The sequence below is a fragment of the Phalacrocorax carbo genome, chromosome 8 (genome assembly GCF_963921805.1).
Source record: "Phalacrocorax carbo chromosome 8, bPhaCar2.1, whole genome shotgun sequence".
Taxonomy (NCBI): Eukaryota; Metazoa; Chordata; class Aves; order Suliformes; family Phalacrocoracidae; genus Phalacrocorax; species Phalacrocorax carbo.
In genome coordinates this window covers 22,161,233-22,182,844 of record NC_087520.1, presented here as the reverse complement: position 1 = coordinate 22,182,844, position 21,612 = coordinate 22,161,233, and the positions used below count along the sequence as shown (strand labels likewise).

General features: G+C 60.4%; 1 long non-coding RNA gene across 1 annotated transcript; it reads left to right on the top strand.

Moving 5' to 3' along the window:
- Positions 1-642: 642 nt before the first annotated feature.
- LOC135314739 (uncharacterized) lies at positions 643-11,437 on the top strand. The gene is made up of 2 exons (XR_010374218.1): positions 643-826; positions 9,109-11,437. It is a non-coding gene; the product is annotated as an uncharacterized LOC135314739 (long non-coding RNA).
- The last annotated feature ends 10,175 nt before the right edge of the window (positions 11,438-21,612 follow it).

The window sequence follows — 21,612 nt, the reverse complement described above, 5'->3', positions numbered from 1 at the left end:
AGCCAGGCGAGAGTTCTGTGGCTGCTGAAACGCCTTTTTTCACAGCCCAGATGGAGCTTTTCAAAGCAATGGGAATCATAAGCCACCTCCAGCCAGACCAGGGAGCATCTCCGCTTCCCTCACCGGCCGGTGGGACAGATGCCAGCACTGTTCCAGCTCCCTGTCCCCGCAGCCAGCCTGCCCTATCGGACCCCCACCCCACCAGGGGTGGGATGAGCGTCCCACCCCGTGCACGGTCCCGGGGCCGGGAGGAAGTCAGTTATTGCAAACAACTTTCTCCAGGCGGGATGGCCTGGGTTCCCAGGCGCGTTGCTGGCAGCCTGCGCAGCCCTGGCTGCTCTCCTCCCCCCTGCTCCCCCCAGCCCCCCTTCCCTCGCTCCCCCTTAATGACTTCCACATGGGCCTCTGGCATCCCGAGCCAAGCCTCCCAGCATTGTCTGAAATCTCCAAATTTAGAAGAAATATGAAAATTGTCAAGCAGCCCTTCCTTAGGGGGTAAAAGCAACACTCAGCTGCGCGGCGGCGGGTCGTGGCGGCAGGGCCACGTGACGGCACCCCAGCCAATGGATCCCCTCGGCGCCCCTGACAGCGGTGCCCATCGGCAGCCTGGCCTCCTCCTGCAGCTCATATAAGGTAAAAAGAAAAAGGTTTTCCAGCTTCTGAGCAGCCTGGAAGGAGTTTTTCACCGAGGACTCCCATGCCAGCCACTTAAAAAAACCCAGCTGGCAGTGCCGGGGTCCCAGTGGCGGGTTATAATGTGCCGGGAGGAGGTGGCGGACATGCACCCGCATCCCCGTGGTGCCCTGCCGCAGGTGTGGGGCAGCAGGTAGGTGCCCCTGGATGGAGGGAGTGGGCGGGCACGCGGGCAGGCGCGCTGGCTGTGTGGGGCAGCGGGCTACGTGGGGCAGCGGGCTGCATGGGGCGGTGGGGACAGGAGTTGGTTGGCACTCAGACTCCCCAGCAGCGTGGGGGCTCCTGCTCTGCCCGATGCCTGCCCTGAGTGTGGGCAGGGACAGGCAGGTGGGAGGCAGGGGAAAACATGGCTCCTCCATCATCCCCCCCTGCCAGCCACAGGATGCTCAGCCCAGCTGGCTGCAGGGAGGTGGGCAGGGGTCCTCCCGCTCCAGGTGCATGGACACTACCTGAGGAGGGAGGGACGTGAGCGGATCATGGCCATGGGGTGCCGGCAGGGAAACCCGCTGGGCACAGAGCTGGTGAGGAGTGGCCAGAGACACCCCGGGGCCAGGCGGTCCTGGAGCAAAGAGGTTCCCCAAAATCTGTCCCTATGGCTCCGTCCTGGCCATGGGAGAGGGCCTTGGTGGGGGTCAGCCAGCTTTTTGGAGGCAGGGAAGGGCCGTCCCGGGGCTGGGGAAGGAATTGCTTTCTGCTCTGTGTACATCTAGGATGGAAAAAAATAGGAAGCCAAAGGCGAGCCCAGGCAGGCGGGCTCCCTGTGCAACGGGGCCATGGGCCATGCACTTGGCTCCTCTGGCTGGCTGTGCTGCTGCCTCTTTTTGAGGAAAACAGGCTGGGGAGAGGATGGGGCCAGGGCTCATCACCACAGGCTTGCAGAAATCTAAAGCCACCCTAGCCAGTGCACTCGCATCCCACAGCCCGCAGCTCTTGGAACCCCAACGCCAGCCCAGCCTGTCCTGCTGCCTCGCTCTGTCCCCCTGGCCGCAGCCCGTAGCCAGCACCACTGGCATGCTCTCAGCCATAGGCATTTTCCTGGCTCTGTTGCTCACTGGGTGAATGGTTGCTGCATCCTCATCCCCCTGGAGTTGCAGCAGCTGCAGCCGAGTGTGGTCACCCTGTGGGAGCCAGCAGCTGAGCCCTGGTCTGGCTACGGGGCTGGTGGGGAAGGCACAGGGCATGCAGCTGGTGACAGCAGGGCTGCCCACCCCATAGGGTGTGAGGGGATGGCCACAGCTTGTTCTTAGACAGCCTTGAGCTTAGGCTTTGCACAGTCTCCCGAGGATCTCCGGGTCATGCCTCCTCCCTGACCATCCCTTGCAGGACGGGGTGCTGCTTTTTCCTGCGTCATGGCTGGCTCCATGCTGCCCCTCTGCTCCCAGGGCACTAGCAGTGGCTGTCCCCTCCCAGCAGGTCACCTGGGGACACGGTGCCCAGTGAGCATGTGGCAGCAAGCTGCCATGTCCCCCCTCCTCTGTCCTCTACAGGGCAGCTCCCACCACCACAGGGACAACCACCAGCTGTCACTCGGGTCTAGCATGAGGACAATGGGTCCAGCCAGAGTGCAATGACATCCCTGGGGGTGCAAGCTCCTATATGGGCTGTATGTCCCTCTGCAAAGGGACGGTGACAGCAACCAGGGTGCTGTAACCTCTCAGGGCAGCTGTGGCCACCATGGTCCCAGTCTGTCCCTACCTCGCTGTGACTCAAGGGCTTCCGCTGTCACTGGCTGCTCCTGGGAAAGTTGCAGCATCTCGGCACTGGGATGCTGCACATGGGGACAGGGAGCTACCAGTGCGACATGGCCTGTGTCCCTGTCCCAGCAGCCGTGTCCCCAGCACGGGGCTATCCTGCCTGTGCCTGCCCCGGCTCCCCAGCCTCCACACACCAGCCAGGGTGGCCTGCCAAAGGTCAACACTATTGCCTCCTTGCCGCTGGCCAACGGGAGAGGAGTTAATTTCCAGCAAACACAGGCAGATGCCTCCGCCAAAGATTTCCCAAGCAGTTATCAGCAGGAATTTGGTGAAGGCTGTGTCTAGACAGGCTGCAGCTCTGGGTGGCTGCTGGATAGAGTGGCATTTCCCTCCACACTTGTCAAGAGGCAGTCTGGAGATGATTAAGGGCTTTTTATTATTTTTTTTTTCTTTTCTTGGTCTCCTTTTCTGTCCGAGAACCAGCCTTGTTCCTCATCAGGCTTTTCTGCGGCTCGTTCCTCCACACCCCCCAGCGAAACCTGCCTCTGCCCACCTCTGGCATCCCTCTGCTCCTCAACTTGGGCTCAGGCAGGGCGAGCCAGTGCCCGGGGCCCAGTGGTGCAGCCTGCTGCAGTGGCTGGTGAACAGGGCCAATATGAGCCATACCGTTAGCCTACGGCACACTTTGCCTCCTGGCAGCAGGCAGGCACGTGAGCACTGTGCTCAGCCGGTAACCGCCACGCCTTGGCGAAGGCAATGGGCAGCAGCACGGCACAGACATCCTGCAGGCAGGAGCACAGGCAGTGCAGGGGGCTGAGCATGGGGCTGGGGACCCCAACGTGCTCCCCAGGGTGGCCCCAGTGCCTTAACCTGTGCAGGGCAGAAGGAGCGAAAGCTTGTCTTCATGAGCAAGCTGTAGTTGAGCAGTAAACGATGAGGCAAGAGGCTGGAAATCTGAGCTCTGGAGCCATTTCACCATCCTTTGACCTTGGCTGGGAGCAGACAGAGGAGGCAAGCAGAGCAGATCCTGCACAGGGGGAGGCTCCATCTGGGGGGGACGAAGCCCAACGCACATCCCGTGGCTGCAGGCCAGCGGGTGCTGGGGGAGCACTCACCACTCCTGACCCCCGAACCCCTTTGCCTGCCAGGGACCATGTACATTCACAGGGCTTTTCTCAGCCCTGCCCCCACACCTGGCTCTGGCCTCCCCTGGGCAGCTGGGACGTGCTGCCTGCCCCACTCTGGGGGACTCCCTGGGAGCCAGGACAGTGTCTTGCTTGCCAGCAGCAACTGCCAGCCAGGCTCAGGGACGGTGCAGGGGAGTAGGGCGTCCTCCTCCCCCTCCTCCTCCCCTACCAGCCACCAAGGGGGTCACTGCCTGGGAGGTGCTGCTGCTTCCCAAGGCCCTCGGGAAGCCCTGTCCCTTTGGCTCAAGGCAGGGGCAGCAGTTGCAGGCCAGGCTTGTCTGCCATGGCCATGGATGCAAAGGGCAGAGGCTGGGGTAAGATTCCATGTGGACCCACGGACACAATTACCTGGGGGAACTGGGCTTTTCTGTCCCACGCACCAGAAATGCCAGCCTGGGCAGGAAAAGGGTCTGGTGGGTGCCCTAGGCTGCCCCAGGGACGGACAGGGACTCCTCCCAGCAGCAGCAGCCAAATCCCTGCTGCACGCACAGTCCATGCAGCTGGGAGAGCTCAGCATGGAGCTGATGTGGCCATGCAAGGCTGTGCCAACACCATCTTGGGGCAGGGAGAAGGAACGGCATCGGGGCGGAGCTGGCATCGGCAGAGCAGCATGGCGGGAGCCCATCACAGTGCTGGCGCAGCAGGACCATGCTCCAGTCCCTGGGCTGTGGCAGCTGCAAGAAAGCATCTCCTGGTTGCTGGGTGGAGGTGAGGGATGAAGCTGCTTTGTGCTGGTGGACAACCTGGGGACAGTCATGCTGCCCGTGGGGATGGGGAGGGGGCTTCTGGAGGGCTAGCCAGCCCCCAGGGCCAGCCCTGTGCCCACATTAGGTGCATGCTGTGTGCGGCTGTCAACTAGGCAGGTGAACAGACGTGTGCAGTCAGGCTAAGCGAGAGGCAGCCAGCCTGCCCAGGCTCTTGTTTGATGTGAGATATCAAAGTAGGAGGTGCTGAGTACCAACGCCTTCCTTGTCCCGCTGTTGCTGAAGCAGGGAAGCATGTGCCATGCAGTGCTGGAGCTGCAGGAGATGGTCAGAGTGTGGGGAGGTGGTGTGCTGGTGGGACTGCACGGGGCACCGCCAGCCCTGCAGGACACCATCCTGCTCCAGACAGCAGGCAGTGCTGTATGCCCCAGCAATCTGCACCCTGTGAATCTCAGGGGGCTTGGTCCCCACTGAGGCTGTTTTGGGGCAATGGTGTGACAGCTCTGGTAAGCCCCCTCCCCAGCAGGGAGGTGAGATGAGCTGGCAATGCTGGAAGCTTCCTACCCTAGGGCAGCAGGGTCTGTGGGTGCCAGCCGGCAGCATGCAGGCTGCCAGGTCTTTGTCCCAAGACCACTGGGAGGGAGCGCATCATACCTGCTCTGCAGGGACATCCCTGTCATGGTGGACAACACAGGGCTGGGAGGTGAAGGACAGCACTGCCTCTCCCTGGGCTGAGCTTGGCTAGGATGAGCAGCTTCCCTTGATCAAGAGAAGGCAGCATACATGACCTGGGGACCCACTGTGCTGTGTGTGGGGCAGATGCTCCGTGGCGGCCAACAGGTCACTCTGGTGCTCACTGCAGGACCAACTTGCTCGTTGCTGGTACATAGGGCAATGTCTTTCTTTTCCAGTCTGGCCTTCTTACCTTACTCATTGCTGATTTGCCCTTCCTTTTTTCCCCCTCCACCCTTATTTTTCAAACTTAATTTTTATTATTCCCCTCCTCCAACCCCCACGAGCCCCGCCGCACCTGAGCAGAGGAGCTGCACTGCTCACCCTACCTGCTGGGTGCTCCCTGGCCAGCCTGGCTGGAGGGTCTGCCAGCATGGCGGAGCCTGGTTCCACAGGCACTGCAGGGAAGTGGCTCCTGAGTATCAGTCCTGATGTAACTTGTGTGCTTGATCTTTTACAACATCTCATCTCCTGCTTGCTGGGAGCACGGCCCATTTAGGGCATTGTCTTTCAGCATCTTCTACTGCTCAGCTGGGTGGGCAGCAGGCAGGGCTGGGAAAGCAGGGGCCGGCAGGGGAAGTGATTTACTAACTGGGCTCCTCTCATGTCCAGGCAATGCTGCACACACAGTCCCACTCCCCCTCTCCCTTGCTGAAGCAGAGATAAGATGATAAAGCCAGGATAAGCAGCCAAGAGTGCTGGCAGCTTAATGAGCTCCAGCCACACCACAGCCATGCCTCCAGGAGAGGAGAGGGAGCCTCACTACTCCCTGCCCACTCCAACTCTAAGCTCTTTACTGGGTTTGTGTGAGCTCCTGCACACCCGCCATGCCAAGGAGCATCCCCTCCACCAGCTCCTCCGGCCAGCTCCAGCAGGAGTGGGGTGAGGAGTAGAGCCCAGGGAGGAAGGAGGATGCTGGAGCAGCCGCTCTGCACTGCTTGGGAACGGTGTCCACAGGGAGCTCTTCTCGCAGTGCTCTGGGTTCCCACCAGCCCTTCCCAGTGAGGGCTGGAGGCCCATGACGTGATGGCCTGACCCCACTGGGACTTCACCCCTGCACCACTTCCTCCGGACTGGGAACGTGACGTGTAAACAGAGTGGGAGGGCTGGTGCCGGAGCCCGCTCCCACGCTCCATGTGCCCCAGGGCTGACACCAGGGCCAGCAGGCGTCAGTCCTTGCAGTGGGCTCCCCGTACCCCCAAAATTCCTTCCAGTGGTCGGCTGGGGAGAGGGAGGCAGCTCTGGGAGGAGGAAACCAGCTAAGGATGGAGAGATGGTAGCTGGGGGGCTGGGGGCAGTGGGGAAGAGCTGAGGCCGTGGGAAAGGCAATGACCAGGCTTCTGTGAGCCTTGACTCTTGCTTAGCCATGCTGCTTCTAGTTGTGGATCCTCTCCCTGCTGCTCCTGCCCCTCCAGAGGTTCTTTCTCACCCCCAAGCCAGGCTTTGGTGTTGTTGGAGGGTTTCAGTGTCTTGCTGAAGTGGCCAGCACCAGCAGCTTTGCAGGAGCTGGTGGGTCCTGCATGGCAGCACAGGACTGGGCACGGTGGTGGCCAGGCAGGGATGGTGAGGTTTGTCCCCTGCCCCGGGGTGACAAATGGGGAGATGTAAGCTTGCATTTGTAGCCTGGAGGTGGCAGAGGCCTCATCTGTTCCCGGGGTCCCTCCTGCTGTCCACACCGTGCCACCACACTGTGCTTCAAGTGTGGTGCAGAGGAGCCCAGCTCTCTGCAGACACCAAATCAGGCAATTTCTCCCCTCACTCTGGCACCAGGAGAGGGGCTGCCCACCTGGGAGGAAGGAGCACAAACCAGATGCGCTCTGCCCTCTGCACCCATCTCCTGCTCTCAGTCCCCCAGACCTGCTCCTTTGTTCTTGGCATTATAACTTATCCCAGCAAAAGCCAGTGAGAAAGAGCAGCATCCCTCTGGGCCCCCTTGGCTCGTCCTCAGCATGGGAGATGGGGGCCGCTCAGTCTCCAAATCTGCCTTTTTGACCATAAAAGGGCAGGCATGCCACAGCCCCTGCAGGAGGATGGGAAAGGGAAGGCAGAGCTATTTATAGCTGAACATCAGGACCTCAGCCTGAACTCGGGGTTAATCAGCCTGCGACCAGATTAGGATCTCCCTTGGCCCCTCCATTTTCTCATAAACCTTTGATTTAATACGAGCCCTGGTGAGGGAGTGGGGGAAGGAAAGGAGGGAAGAGGCACCTCTTCTCTGCAGAGGCCACCATTGTCCATGGGGGATGGAGATGCTGGGAGAGCTGGAAGGCCCCAGTGGGAAGAAGTGTTGGAGCTGTCCTGCCACCAGCTTGTGCTGCAAAGTGACAGCCAGCAGCATCCCTGTGTGATCACTTCCTGTGAGGGACACTCAGCAGGCAGCAGAAGCTGCCCTGGGGTCAGTCCCTTAAATTTCTACTGAGTTGAGTGAGTCCTTCCATCATCCCAGTCCTCGCCACCCAGGAGGGGACACCTGGGGGGAGCTCTTGGTCAGGATTTACCTTGTCTGGTGTCACCCAGCAACGAGTCCCTCAGCCAGCGGGAGGTGGCATCAGGGCTGCTTGGGTAGCTGATGACCTGAACTGGATCAAAGCTCAGCTGGGGCAAGGACGGAGCCCCAAAAGCTAGTGGAGATCAGTCTTTTGGGGGCCAGGAGGAGGGGAAAGGGCTCCTGCATGGGGCTGAGCATCACCTTGTGCCTTCCACCCTCCTCCAGAGAGCAGGCTGAACCCCAGAACCATCCTGGCTCTGGGGTTCAGGCTTCCCTCAAAAGCGCAGGTCTGGCCTCATGCCTGGCCTCTTCGGGCTGGAGAATTTTAAGGAGGAAACAAATCCCAACTGTTATTAAAAAAGGACATTTCCTGCAGCAGTGGCCTGCCTGGAGAGGGGAAAGGGCGCTGTGTTGTAACCACGGGGAGGGCTGAGTTCTGACTCAGCCCAGCACCACCAGGGAGGCAGCTCATGGACACCAAGTGCTCACCCGCCTGCTCCCATCCTCCTGGCACCCACTGGCAGCAGCAGGGCAGGCAAGCAGGGGAAGCGGCTCAGCAGAGGCAAAGGCTGGAGGTGAGCAGCGGGTAGGAGCAAGGGCAATGCCAGGCAGTGCTGGAATGACCGGGGAACGGGGACTGTCCTGGGCCTGCATGCTGTGCCCCAGGTACCCTCCGGAGACGCTCGGCCAGGGGATGCAGTGGTGGCTGGTGGTCCTGCCAGCATCAGCAGGACTGTAAGTCCAGACATTTGTTGGTCTGGTTTCTTCTTCTGAAGCCATGTGGCGTGTTCATACCCACATGAGCAAGGGGACAAGCAACTGAGGGCTGGAGCTCTCCTCCTGGCAGGCACTGCTCGGGGGACACCGGTGTCCCCCAACACAGAGGTCCCCAGCAGCAACATGAGTGCTGGGGACCAGAGGGTGGTGGCCGGACGGCACGCTGGTAGCAGCCTCCTTTCCTTGGGAAACTGGGATAAAACCGAGTGTGGAGACAAGGGAGAACGGGGAGGCCCTGCAGCACCGGCTTTTTTGCCCCATCTTGGGACGAGGAGGTTGTGACTTGGACATCGGAGGCAGGATGAGGATGCCTCCCTCCTCCCAAGACCTCTCCTTGGGCAGGGGCAGGCGAGACCCAGCAGATGTTTTGCCTCCAGCCCAGCAGGATGCACAGCCCAGCACATTCCTCCAGCCTTTCTTGGTATTTCTTTCCCCGCCACCACCTCCCTGGGGATGGCAGCTGAGGTCTCCTTGCTCCACACTGCGGGGGCAGAGAAGGCTCCATCCCAGCTTTTCTCACCAGGGTCAGGACAGTGGCAGGGCCCCACTGCAGGACTCCCTGCACACCTGGGGACGTGCCAGCCACCCACTGGGAGAGGCGAACGTGCCCCATACCATTGGGCTTTGGGCACATATGGCTTCTAGCAATCAAAGGGAGGCCTTTGAGTGGCTATCATAGGGTTTCTTGTATGCACAGAGCTGTTGGCATTGCTGTCCTCAGTCCTGTGGCGTGCTGGGCACCAAGGGGGCCCCCATGGCAGCTGCCCAGGAAGGGACCTGAGAGCTCATGGCTCCACACCACCACGCTGACTGCCACCCTCTGTCTCTTACAGGCTCAGCCATGGGAGTCCCCGGGTACATCAAGGCTGCCAAAGGCACATGACAACTGTACAGTCCTGGAGACATGGCCAGCAGTGAGATATGGGCAGAGCTGGCATACTGCCAGCACGGGCACCACTGCGTGCCCTTTCCCTAGGCACAGGTAGCCACATGCTGCGGACAAACCTGCCCCTGCTCCCCACTACTGAGCCATGCAAAGCAGGGCTGGTTCCCAGGGTACACTGCAGTGCTGCACATTGCTCCTTGCTAAAAGCATAGTGGCCCCTCCCCGGGGATGTGCATGGGGCTGGGGCGCTGCCCGGTGGGGACAGCAGCAAAGCAGAGGCTTCGCAAAGGCGTAGGGTGACAGGAGGGTCCCTGCAGCACCTCCCCTGGATCCAGGTCCCTGTGGCTGTTCCCACACTTGGCCGGGGCTCAGGGTTGGCCCAGCCATGGCTGGTATGGAGATAACCCCATGCCTGCTCCCAAACCTCCTTCCTGATAGATGCTGCAAGCTTGGGGCACCATGGGACTTTTTTCCCCACTTTCCTACCAAGAACCGCAAGCAGCAGACAGGGGAGCCCCGCACATTGCACAGAGTCATTTCTGTCCCTGTTCCCAGCTGGGTGCACCCGGCTGGGGGGGCCAGTGCCGGATGCAGGAGCTCATGCCAGAGATGCGCCATCTGCTTCTTGTCAGGCTGCTGGGAGCGCCACGGCTGCCGGGGCCCAGCAGCAGGATGCGGTTGTGATAGATGGTCTGTTTATCACGTTTCGGCTCTGCTCAGGAAGTTAGAGTTCGCCTGCGAAAGACATTTTTGGGCTTGGCCACTCCCTCCATCCTCCCTCTCCTCCTGCTTCCCCCTGGATCCTCACCCTTGGGCAAAGGTCCAGGAGGCACCCCTCTTACAGCCCCTGGCCCTTGCTCATGGGAAGGACTGGGCTCAGTCCTGCCACTCTGGGAAGGGATTGGGCTGATGTCTGAGGTCAGGAAGCTGAGGCTGAAGCCTTCCCACAGGTGCTGGCCAGCTGCAGGCTCTACTCTGATGGGGACTGGGACAGGGACAGGGGTGGGGAGGGACAGCAGGAGCTTTTACACACTCCTCATCCCCCGGGGTGGGGAAGGGGCAGAGGGCAGGCAGGGATGCACTGGGTGATGCCCACAGCCCCAAACTGTCCTGAGGTGTCCTGGCCCCACTGAGTGGCAGCCCTGCGCCCTGGGGGGAATCCTGTCACACTCACCCTCTCGCCCAGCTCTGCACCAGCTTGTGGGAGGGGAACATGGATTTAGAGGCAGAACCCCCCCAACCTGTCCCTATCCCTGTCTGTCCCTGCAGAGCTGGCGTCAGGCTGATCTACCAAGCCCAGATCTGTCCTGCCATCGTGCTGGGGCTGGGCACAGCGGATGCAGGCACATGGCTTGGGGGAGGGGGGGAAGACCCTTTTCCCTGCACCCAGCCGAGCAGGCAGACACACAGCCTTGCCATGACACGACCCATGGATGCACGGCAGCTGCAGTGAGGGTCACTGCAGCTCCTCCATGTCTCCCAGCCCAAGGTGCAGTGCTGCATCTCTGGTCAATTGGGAGTCTGAGATGAAGCACTGTAGCTCGGGAAGGGAGGAACTGTGCACCCTGGGGACCTCCAGGACCCTCCACCCGCTGGGATGAGTCACAGAAGGAGAGCTGACCCCTTGCTACAGGAAAGGGCTCACCCCAAAACTCCAGATTCCTGCAGAGAGCAAGGAGGGAGAGGAAGGTGGGGAGCCTTCTCCTTGCAGCAGAGGGACCCCTGTGTCTGCTTGGCACTAGTCGGAGGGGTCACACAGAAATGTGGAAGCCTTCTGTGGTGGGGGGACAGCAGGGATGCAGCAGCAGCACCTATGATCAGCCACCACGGAGCCCAGCCAGCGGTGAGGATGCTCAGGGCTGGTGGAGAGCCCAGGTCGCCGTGCCCTCAGGGTCCAGTTTTCCCAGGAATCCCTTAGGCGCTACGTTGGGGATTCCTGGAAATACTGTTCTTGGGGCCACGGCTCGGCGGCTGGAGATGGCCCATCCCACAGGGAGCCACAGCCTGCAGAAGAGGCGGTGACTGAGGTACGGGACCACTTGGGGGGCTGCGACTTGGAGGGGCAGCCCCCTGGCTACCCCAAACATGGGGAGATGGGCAACCCAGCCCAGGCAGCCCCAGCTGCCCCATGCCGGGGGCGGGGGGGGATGGATGTCCCCATGGGTCACCGCTCACTGCAAGAGGATGCAGCTGGTGGGCAGATGGCCTTGTCCACCGCTCCTGCCCTGCACATGCCACCTAGCCAACCTGGGGTGAATAAACATCTTGCCTCCCAAGTGACTCTGTCCTGGCCTGTCCTTTGGGGCTGGGAGCAGGGTGGGAGCCTATGGTCTGGTGCCAGCACAGTTTGGGGCAGAAAGGAAGGACAAGAGCCACCTGTGGAGCATAGCCCCAGGGAGCTGCTCTGTGCTTCCTCTGTTGTCCCCCTCCATGTCCCTCCTAGCTCCCAGCCCTGCTGTGCTCCTGCAAAGCAAACTGATGCACCATCCCTGCTGCTGCTGGGCAGTGCGAGCACCCCAGGCTGCGGCTGCCTCATCCGGGAGCTGGTATCTTTCCCTGCAGCTTCCCAGGCTCTCAGGTCCACCCCACATTAATCACATCCCTGCCAGCACTGGAGCCCCCAGCTTGCCGACCTGACCTGACTCCCTGGGGGCTCCCGGCACTGCAGGAGAACCTCTGCCCTGCGGCCCGCTGCTTGCATGGGGTCCTGCCTGCAGGTGCAGCAGGCAGGTGCAGGCAGCGTGGCCAGGTAGGACGGCCAGGGCAGGCGGCAGGTGGCAGTGCTGCTTAGGCCAGAGCAGGCAGGCTGGGCTGCCCACCCTGCCAGCCCTGCCTACCCCTGGGCCCCTGCCAGAGCATCCAGCAAGCAGGCCCTGCAGGGGCTGTGGCTGCCTGGCTCCCTCCCGGGCACCTTCACCCCATGCAGCAGCAGAATTGTCCTCACATCACCAGAGAAACAGCCAGTGTCCCCTCCTTCCCCAGGCACGCTGTCCCCATGTCCCCTCTCCAGCTCATGCTCTGCCTGCGCTGATGCCAGCCTTGGATGGGGAGACTCAAAGCCTGTTCTGGGTGGGTGCTGTGGGGACAGGGACCCAGCTTGCCCCCGCTCTGGTTGCTGTTCATGGCTGAGCAATGGATGAGTATCATCCCCTTGCCCTGGCTGTAAGAACAGTGTGGGGTGAGGGGCAGCACTGGGTGCCAGGGGACACAGTGGGGTGGTCGAGCTGATACCCATCTCCCAGCCAGGATAGGTGAGAGGCCCTAATCCTTCAGCCATCCCCACCCCCAAATGCTGCCAGACCTATTTACCCGTAAGGTGGACAGACACCCATATCAGGGATAGGTCCCTGGGGACAGCAATGTGATGCTGACATAACTGCCACGCCACGCCGCTGGCATGGCACACCCTGCACATCATGCAGCCCTCTCCCACTGGGCCATTCCCGGCTCGCCAGCCTGTGCCGAAACGCTGCAGGGCTAACTGCCTCCACGCCCATCACGCTGACTCAGCAGGGCGCACCCAGCTCACCCTGGTGGGGCTCGGCACCAACACGGGGCCACGCATCACCCACGCCTCCTGTGACCAGCACCTCCCCGTGGGGACCCTCCCATGCGTGCCCAAGTCTTCTCCCCACAGCTGGCAGGGAAAAGCTGGACAAACCACGCCTGCCTGCATCTGGTGCTGCCTGCGGTGCTCACTGCCCACTCTGCCGGGACCCAAAGGCTGGCAGCCCATTTGAGCAGCTGGAAGGGGCACCAGGCTGCTGCTGTTTGGTTTCCCGAGGCTCCCAGTGGGGTTTGGTGTGCCTGGAATGGGCGGGTGGATGGGACAGGGCTGGGAGGGCAAAAAGATCCCACGCAGAGGGGCCACCCCAAAACCCAGCTGGCAGAGGGCAACAATGAGGAAAGTCCTTCCCGTCCCACACGAGGAAGAAAAGTGGAAATCACAAAACCTCTCTGAAAATGACAAGCCAAAACCCAAACCCATCCTCCCCCGACCCAACAGCTCCCCCCTCCCCCAAACAGCACTGTTGGCTTGCCATGGCTCCGACCGCTCTGTTTCAACCCTTTCCAAGCAGTTTGTTTTTATTTCAGTTGTTGGGGTTACATAACATGCTGGTGCAGGATGGAAAGCCATGTCTCTCACACACACCCCCAAATTAAAAAAATATGGCACTTAGTTCAGGAAATGCTAACTCAGAGAGCTTTGATTGTTTCCTCCTTTCCTTCCCCCCTCCGCTTTTTCTCAGCCAGAAAATTTATCAAGGCTGACCTGTCCCTGAGAGAGATTTAAGTTGGACACTATTGGCAAATTCTGGCCAAAAAAGCGCCCTTTAACTAAAGAATTCCTGACTTGCCCACAGCCTGCCTATGAACCAGCTGCTCCAGCCATTGCAGGGAAGCACCAGCCTCCTTGTCACTGAAGCAGGGCTGGGTTTTGGCTCCCCGCCTCTCACCCCCACCTTCCAGCCAGGTGGTTGCAGAGCCCACATGGGCAGGAGCACCAGTGCCAGCAGCTGTAGGGGCAGAAGGGAGACCCCGCACTCAGCAGATGTCCCCTTTGGGAGTCACTGGGTGCCTCCCGCAGCCCTGTGCACGCGGTTACCAGTGGCTCCAGCAGTTCTGGGAATAAAGCCTGGAGCACTGACCCCATCCACCTGATAGGGAAACTGAGGTGTACACCTCCTGCCTCTCCCTTGCCTCAAGAACAACACAGCCAGGGCTTTGCTACTGATCCCAGGACAGCCAGGGCAAGGATGACTGGGATGAGGATGGCCAGGCCACATAGGAGAGGGGAGCAAAGCCTCATCCCCCTGTGGGGTTCAGCCAGGGCCTCTGGGCAGCACCAGGGTTTGCAGGGCAGGTGTGGGCCAGTGCTAGAGCCCAGGGATGGGGTGGGGCGCGCAGCCATGCCACTCAGTGCCAAGGACAGCAAGGGAAGTCATGCCATCTCCAGCAAGATGCCACCCTGGCATCAGTCACAGGCTTTGCACGCTCCCTGCCTCAGTTTCCCCATTGGTGACAGCATTGGCAGAGTCACTGGGGAGCGCTCAGACACTCAGCATGGCTCAGTCACCACCTGCTCAGCGCTACCACTGGCCCAGGACCAGCCTGCCCGGTGCTGCTGGCTGCTGCGGTGAGGCCTTGCCGTGCTGGGAAGGGCGCTCCCCTGAGTCAGCTGGCACAGCCGGTACCAACAGGGAGCAGCACCCGCTGGCGCAGCCCTGAGCTGGAGCATGGAGCCAGGGACGCGACAGCGATGGCAGAGGAGGGCTTCCCCCAGGCTTGTGGGCAGACATGTTCGCTCCTCCCTTGCTCCTGACAGGATGAGCCACCCATGTTCCCTGCTTTCTCAAAAGCACGCAGGAAGGGAAGCCCAGCTGCCACGCTCCCTTTTTTGGGCAGCTTTTCCCCCTCCACTCCCTCCAAGAGCCCTGCACAGTTACTGTCTCTGCAGGTACGCAGCAGCTGTAAATCCTCCTCTGCCCACAGGAGCTGCCTTCTTGTGCTTCACTGCCTGTTCTCCACCTCCTCCCAGAGCCCTACATGGTGTGCCACAGCCCTCCAAATAAATATCAGGGGTCTCTCACTGCCTAACTATAGAGAGAAGAGGCACTGTGCTGGAAGCCAAACCCACAGCCATCCCTGCCCCAGCACAGGAGACTCAACCCCATGGGCAGCCAGGGTGGAGGTGGGCAGGAGGGGTCCTTTAGGTGTCCCACCAGACCACTAAACTGGGGAGGACAGGGGCCGGTCACCCTCACTCCTAGAGGCCATAGTGGGGGGAAAGGCCTTATAAACTGTGGCGGCAAAAATAAATACAGTGGGGAAGGGGTAAAACCTCATCCTTCCCCACCAGGGTGCAGTGCCAGGCCCACAGTGGCCATGCTCCCCCTGTGACTCGCCAGCCGCCGGGCTACCCACAGCTGAGTATCTCAGTACTTCCCTAACAGTCAGCAATCGGCTTAAAACTAATCCCCATGTCCTGCACTGGCCTCGGGCACAGGGCCCCCACGGGGGCCGGCTGATGCCGCCCATCGCCAGGGCCTGAACAGAACTGGGTGGTTCTAAGTGAGGAGAGTGGTGGGTGCTGGCATGGCACGCGCATGCCCGCGCCCCATCGGCTCTCCCCATCCCTCACAGCAGCACATCCCCTTGCCCTTCTCCAGGCTCTGCGGGCCAGCACAGCGGGAACGTACCCCACTGCAGGCCCTGGGGGCAGACACCCCTGGGTGCCTGACACGCTCAGCATTGTGGCCCTCACAGCACCCAGGTTTAGCTCCTGCTAAAGGCAAAACACCCCTGAACCAGGGGAAGGCTCCTGGGATTAAGACTTTTTGCATATACAGATTTTCAAACAGCTCAGCTGGGATGGAGGCGAGTGCATGTGTACACACGCTCACGTACACCCTTAGTGAGAGGTGGAAGAGCAGAGGAGCCCACCTGCATCCCTAGGGGCGCCCCCCACACCCCTGGTCCCACCTGCTCTGCACAGACCTTCCAGGAGCCCTCTGCAACCACAGCCCCCTGCCCCACACCCACCACCTCCCTAGCTCCAAAGAGCTGCCCCCCCTAAGCCATGCTGCTGAGCTCCCCAGCTCCCTGGAGCTCTGCTGGAAACGTGAGCATGGGGACTTGGGCAGCTCCATCCAGGCAGGATCGTGTCCTTCAGAGGAGCCCAGGGCCTTCACATCAGGAGCTGTGCCTGCAAACCCAGCACGGCTGGAGCTGGGCCACTCTTGCTGCTGCAGCAGGATGGGATTAGCATGTTTGTGGGAAGCTGGAGAGGGAAAAAGGAAGGCGCACGCACGGCCCTTCTGCGGAGTCCAACCGTGCAGGAGTCACGGGAGGAGGGTGCAAGCCCACGCACAGGGCTGGAGGATGGCTCAGCCTGCCCAGCGCCCATGGCCTCCCCGGCTCCCAGCCTGGGCTCGCAGCCACCCACCCTGTTGAGTCAGCACCCAGGAAGGGCGTGTGAGCAGCTGGCGCTTGCCTGGCCTGCCCGGTGTGCCTGAACCCCGGCGGTGCCAAACCCAGGGGAGCAGGAGCTCAGCAGCCCTGTCCCGGCAGAGGAAAGGGTAGGAAGGCAGGACACTGCCAGCGCCCGTGTCACCAGCCTCTGCGTACCCCTGCTCAGCTGTGGCAGGGGCAGCACAAGGGGCCTCAGCGGGAGCCCCGCCGCGGCCCGGCCCCACCATGCCGGGGGCGCAGGCACACCGGCGCCCACAGCACGCCCGGCCCAGCCCCGGGGCAGGAGGCCCAGCCCTGCACGCTCACCGGCTAGGCCGACGCGCCTCCCGAAAGCCCCTCCGTCAGCAGCTCCCAGCCCTCGCCGCCCCGGCGAGCAGGCCCAGCGGCTCCAAACCTGCTTGGCGCAGCACCCAGGCGGGGCCGGCTCACCCTGCCCCGCTCCCACCCAGCACCCTGGGAAAGCAAAACGCACCCAGGGAGGGACGAGGTGGTGCAAGCCCATCGCCAACAGGGCAGTTTCCCACCACCTTTCCTTCCTGCCCGCGTCCCTTCGGGGCCCGGGATTAGAATGGCTTTGATCCTCCTCTGGCTGGATCTGAGAGCAGAGACTAGGAGCAACTCGCTGCACAGACTCTGGCTCAGCCCCAGAGGGCAGCAGCTGCCTGCCCCACTCCCCTCACTGGGATCGCCCACAGGCTGTTGCAAACTAATATTCATTTAGGGCGCACCTCAGCCTTGGCATCACAGGCCAGGCTGCAGCTTTCTCTCATCCCCTCTTCTGGGGAAGCAGCCCAAGCCCTTGCACCAGGTCCCAAGGCTGCATTAACCCCTACCCCAGGGCTGGCAATCAGCGCAGAATAAAACAACTTCGGGCTGCTTTGGCTACCCCAGACCATCCAGGAGGAGGGTAATGCCATAACCAGAGTGGTAGGACTCTGAGGCACAGATTGTTCTGCTCCACCAGCCCCTCCCTGGCCAGCAAAAAGTCCCATGGCTGCACTCCTAGATGGGCTTTGGTCCACGGAGTTGGGAACAAAGGGATGCAGCTGGCTCCCTCCATCCACCCTGATTTGCATGGTGACAAGTGGGAGAAGCTAAACACACACAGAGGCTGGGAGTCAGAGCCTGTGGTGGGGCAGGAGCAGGCTGCTGCCAGGATGGGCCCTGTGGGCTGCCCAGCTGCCCCAGGATCCCCTTACAACTGGGGCACCTGCAGGGTCTTCACAGCACAGCAACAATGCACCACAAGGGGAGGTAACAAGCAAAGCTCATTCTGTCTCCTCCCCCAGCCCTGAGCCCTTGCTGGGGTCTGCACCCCAGCTGTCACCTCCCTCAGCACAGCACCAGGGTCCCCATGCCAAGCAGCTTTCCAGGGCAGGAATACACACAGCACTGGTTTCCCCTCCACCATGGAAGTACACAACCCCATGCCCCTAGACCAGCACTCCTTCCTCCCTCACTAATGACCACAACCCTGAATCCTGCTTTTACTAGCTTCTTCCTGCCAAGGAGCAAGGGTCAGGCTTCACAGGGTTGTTGAGAGTCAGCCCAGACCCACCCTTCCCAACTTCACACACCAGTGACCAAAGTCCGGGAGCCAGAGGCTCCAGCTGGAGCTGCAGCGCCCAGTGAGGATTTCAACACTCAGCCTTGCCCCAGGTCTCACAGGTCCTGGAGTGGGTCTGCCCAGCCCAGGAGGACTAGAAGAAACAGACCAACTTTGTACTTGCTCTCAGTTAACAAGTGACATATTTAGGAGAAAATCTGGGCTAAGTGGGATGAAGGAGCCAGAGCTGACTGCTTAGGGGTGGCACAGCACAAACCGGGCTGAGCCCAGGAGCCCCAGATTCATACAGGACAGAAAAACCAGTTCAGAGCATTTTAAGAAATGCCCTAAAATAACCAGAAGAGAAACCCCATCTGGAAACCACCTCACACTTCACCCTCCCACCAGCAAGGGGACAGCCCCTACCACCATCCAGGCCACAGTCAGCCCCAGTGCCTCAAAAGTGGGTAGAGGGACCAGGAGAGAGGCTCAGGGTAGATGCATGGGCTGGGACAGCCCATTCAGCAGTGGTAAGGAGGCTCTGAGCTCCTCGCCTGCCAGGGGCCATGACAATGCTCTCAGCTGGGATGTGGGAGTGGGGGGCTGGAGCCTCCTTACAGTGCAGGAGCAAGCATTCCCAGGTGGGTATGCATTTGCCTGATGAAATCCTGCTGACAGCAGGAACAGTGCTTCAACTCAATGGCAGCTTTGAAAGGTAGGTGTTGGTCCTACCCTGCAAGCACATTAAAAGTGCTTATCTAACAGGACATGCAAGTCAGGTGTGTAACTCTCCTCCTAGAGGGTGCTGCCCCAAGCTGGCAGCCTCCCCTCCTGCTCTGCAGCCTGGGAAAGCCAGCTGCCCCAAACCAACCCCAGCAGGAGCAGACACTGCACCTGGGGGCCTCTCTGCAGGAAGGAGACTGGGTGGCAGCTCACACGTTTTAATCCAAAGCACTTCCCACACTGCACTCCGCCTTCCATCAGCAACACCTCCCTACTCCAGCTATCAGGCAAAGCCAGACTAGACACTAGGGATTTACCACGCTCCTCCTGATGCGAGCTGAAGCAACAAGCAGTTTATTCTCACCCCATCTGAAAGAAAAGCAATGTTATTTCTTGAGCTGGACTGTGGGGACCCCAGAACCGGGTGGGTGGGTTTGAGAGGGCAGCCAGACTGAGCTGTGTTATCTGGCTGATATAAAAGTCTCTTTCACTACTTCATTTTGGACCCATGTGCAAAGCAGCACCAACATTTGCCTATGCCCCAAAGAGCAGCAGCAGGTTAGCCAAGCTGGCAGAGACACAGCTGATCCAGCAGACCCACAGAGGAGGCAGCCCTGACCCAGCTCTGCCTGTGCTGCTGGACCACCCACATCTCCTTTACAGGGTCTTGCAGCAGAGCTGTTGAAACACTTCAGCCAGCCTCCAGCACCATTGCTAGCCTGGCATAGTGGCACCTCCAAACCCCTGTCTGCAAAGCGCTGCAGGAAACATTTTTCTTGGGGAGAGAAAGATATGGCAGGTCCCCTGGCATTCACCCCACTTGGGGCACAGCTCCATGGACTGTCACAGCCCTGGCAGCCAGGCACAATGATGAGCTTAAGGCTTCAGCTGCTTTGTGTGCACATAAGATCATCCACAGGGTGTTTAGCAGAATCAGGGCTTTTCCCAAAGAGGCTGCTGGCACACAGCTGCAGGTCCAAGGACAGCAGGGCAAGCCCTGCAGAGCTGGCCCTGCTGTGGACATCTCCAGCTTTCCGATCCCACCAGGCATGCTGACATGCAGGCTGGGAGCAGAGCTGCTGCAGCAGTTACAGTACCACCTCTGCAGCAGCTCACCCCACACAGCCAGTATGCTCGCGGGTGCTCCCTAGCACCAGGGTGAGGACCCAGCCACAGGGGAGATCAGCAGGGTGCAGATGGGACTGAGGTCTGGGCTGAGCCAGTGCTTTTTGAACCCGCTCCAGAGCAGACATGCAGGTCTCCAGACCAGGGCAACACCCTCAGGATGCCAGCAGCCAGCTCCAGGACAGCTGAAGAGCTGTCAAGAAAGCTGACATAGAGCTGGCTGAGCCTTTAGCTCCAAGGATGTTGGCAGAGAGGCTGCGATCAGGACTTGTAATCAAGCCCCAGTGCTTGATTACTGCATTAAGAATAAAACCAGCCATAGATCCACACAGGAGGCTGCCCTCCCTTCTAGAAATGGGATTTGGGCACAAGCACTTTTCTCCTAAAAAGTGTTCCCTGGGGTTTGAGATTCCTTCCCATCTCACCAAGCTCCCCTTGCAACACTGATCCCGAGTACCCCACATCCCCAAAGGACTACAGCTCAGCCACATTAACAAACAGCAGCTGGCAAGCTATTTAGAGGAGCAGGATTGCTCCCAGCACCACTTTTCTCTCCCATTACCTGCCAGAGCCTGCAAGCACTGCAGGAGACCACCCCACTGCAGCCCTGCACATACTAGAACCTCACAGGCTTGCCACCGTGCTCCACATAAGCACCATGTGACACCTAGAAAGAGACAAGCATGCGACAGGCTTGCCTATGCCCTGCTTGCTCCAGTGTCTTGTATTTAAGCTTCTTCCTAGAGGTTATAGGGAAGTTGCTGCAAACTGGGTGTTTGATAGACATGGTGGCATGAAAGGATACTACAGCAGTGTGACCCTGAGTTGGGCTGGCCAGCCCCAGGGAGGCTCAGCACACAGCTGCTCCAGCAGCGGAGCTCCTTTGGGTAGCCAAACTCAACACTGGGGTAAGAAACAAGCCACCTCCTGCAGCCACCAGCCCCGCCGGCCTTGGGCAAGGAGCCCTGCAGAGGGTCACCAGGGTGTGCCACACACCTGGCTGAGGCAAGGCAGGCTGCTCTTGCCCTTGAGCTGGGGCTCACCATGCCCCAAGCACAGGGCCATTTGCCCTTCAAAGTCCCTCACTGCTGCCTCAGCTGCTGGGCTCTGCTGGGCACAGCTGTGTCCCAGTTCAATGAAGAGGGGGTGAAGGGCAGCTGGCCCCACCACCTCTGCCTTCGCTGTGTTTACCTGTCACCCAGCAACCCTGCTGAGGAAAGCAGAGCAGCACTGGCTCTGCTTGCACTGCCTGCCTGGCTGCTGAACCATGGGAACACCACCAAGGCAGGGGAGAAGGGGAGGCCAGCAAGCAGGCAGTACCATGCCTTCCCTCACCAGGGGACAGGGACCAGGCAGCTCCCCCGGGATTTCCCAAGGCTGGGGACAAAGTCCTTGAGGGAAGAGAGGCAGACAGCTGCCCCCAATATCTTGGCACTGGAACACAGCTTGTGTTAGAGAAATTGCCTCCTGCCCCGTGAAGGGCCATAAATACATTTAAACACATCCTGTACTGTGTGTCCCAGGGACACGCAGGTGTCCCTTGTCACCCATGTTGAAGTACTTCCCTGAAAAAAACAGCCCAGGGAGAGCTGCTTAGCTACAACTGAGCCAGTCTGTCCAGTGCCATGATCGACCTCTCTGTGGCCACTGAAGGGACCCTGCCCTTGCAGCCACACCTGCCTGCAGCTGGGGTTTTGGGAGACAAGACAGGAGCAGGAGAAGTGGGCCAACACACCCCATCAGTCTTTCACTAGGAAAGGCTGAGCCCAGCACAGATCAGACTCCACAAGCGTTTGCACTTTCAGAAGCAAAACCAAGCCACTTCTGATCAGCATCAAGTACCCAAGCCTGTGCTTTGCCTCCTGGGAACACACTAACAGACTCTGCCAGAGCCTGCTGGTTGCTGGCACACAAGCCAGCCCCAGCAGGCAGCATATGGCTCCACGCCCAGCTCATATCCCACCCGCACTGCCCCACAGCTGGGAGCCCCCCACCAGCAGGTACAGGGAAGGTCAAGAGGTGCAATGGAAAGAGCTGTTGGCAAGAGGGAGAAAGGTCACTAACAGTGACTTATACCCATCATCA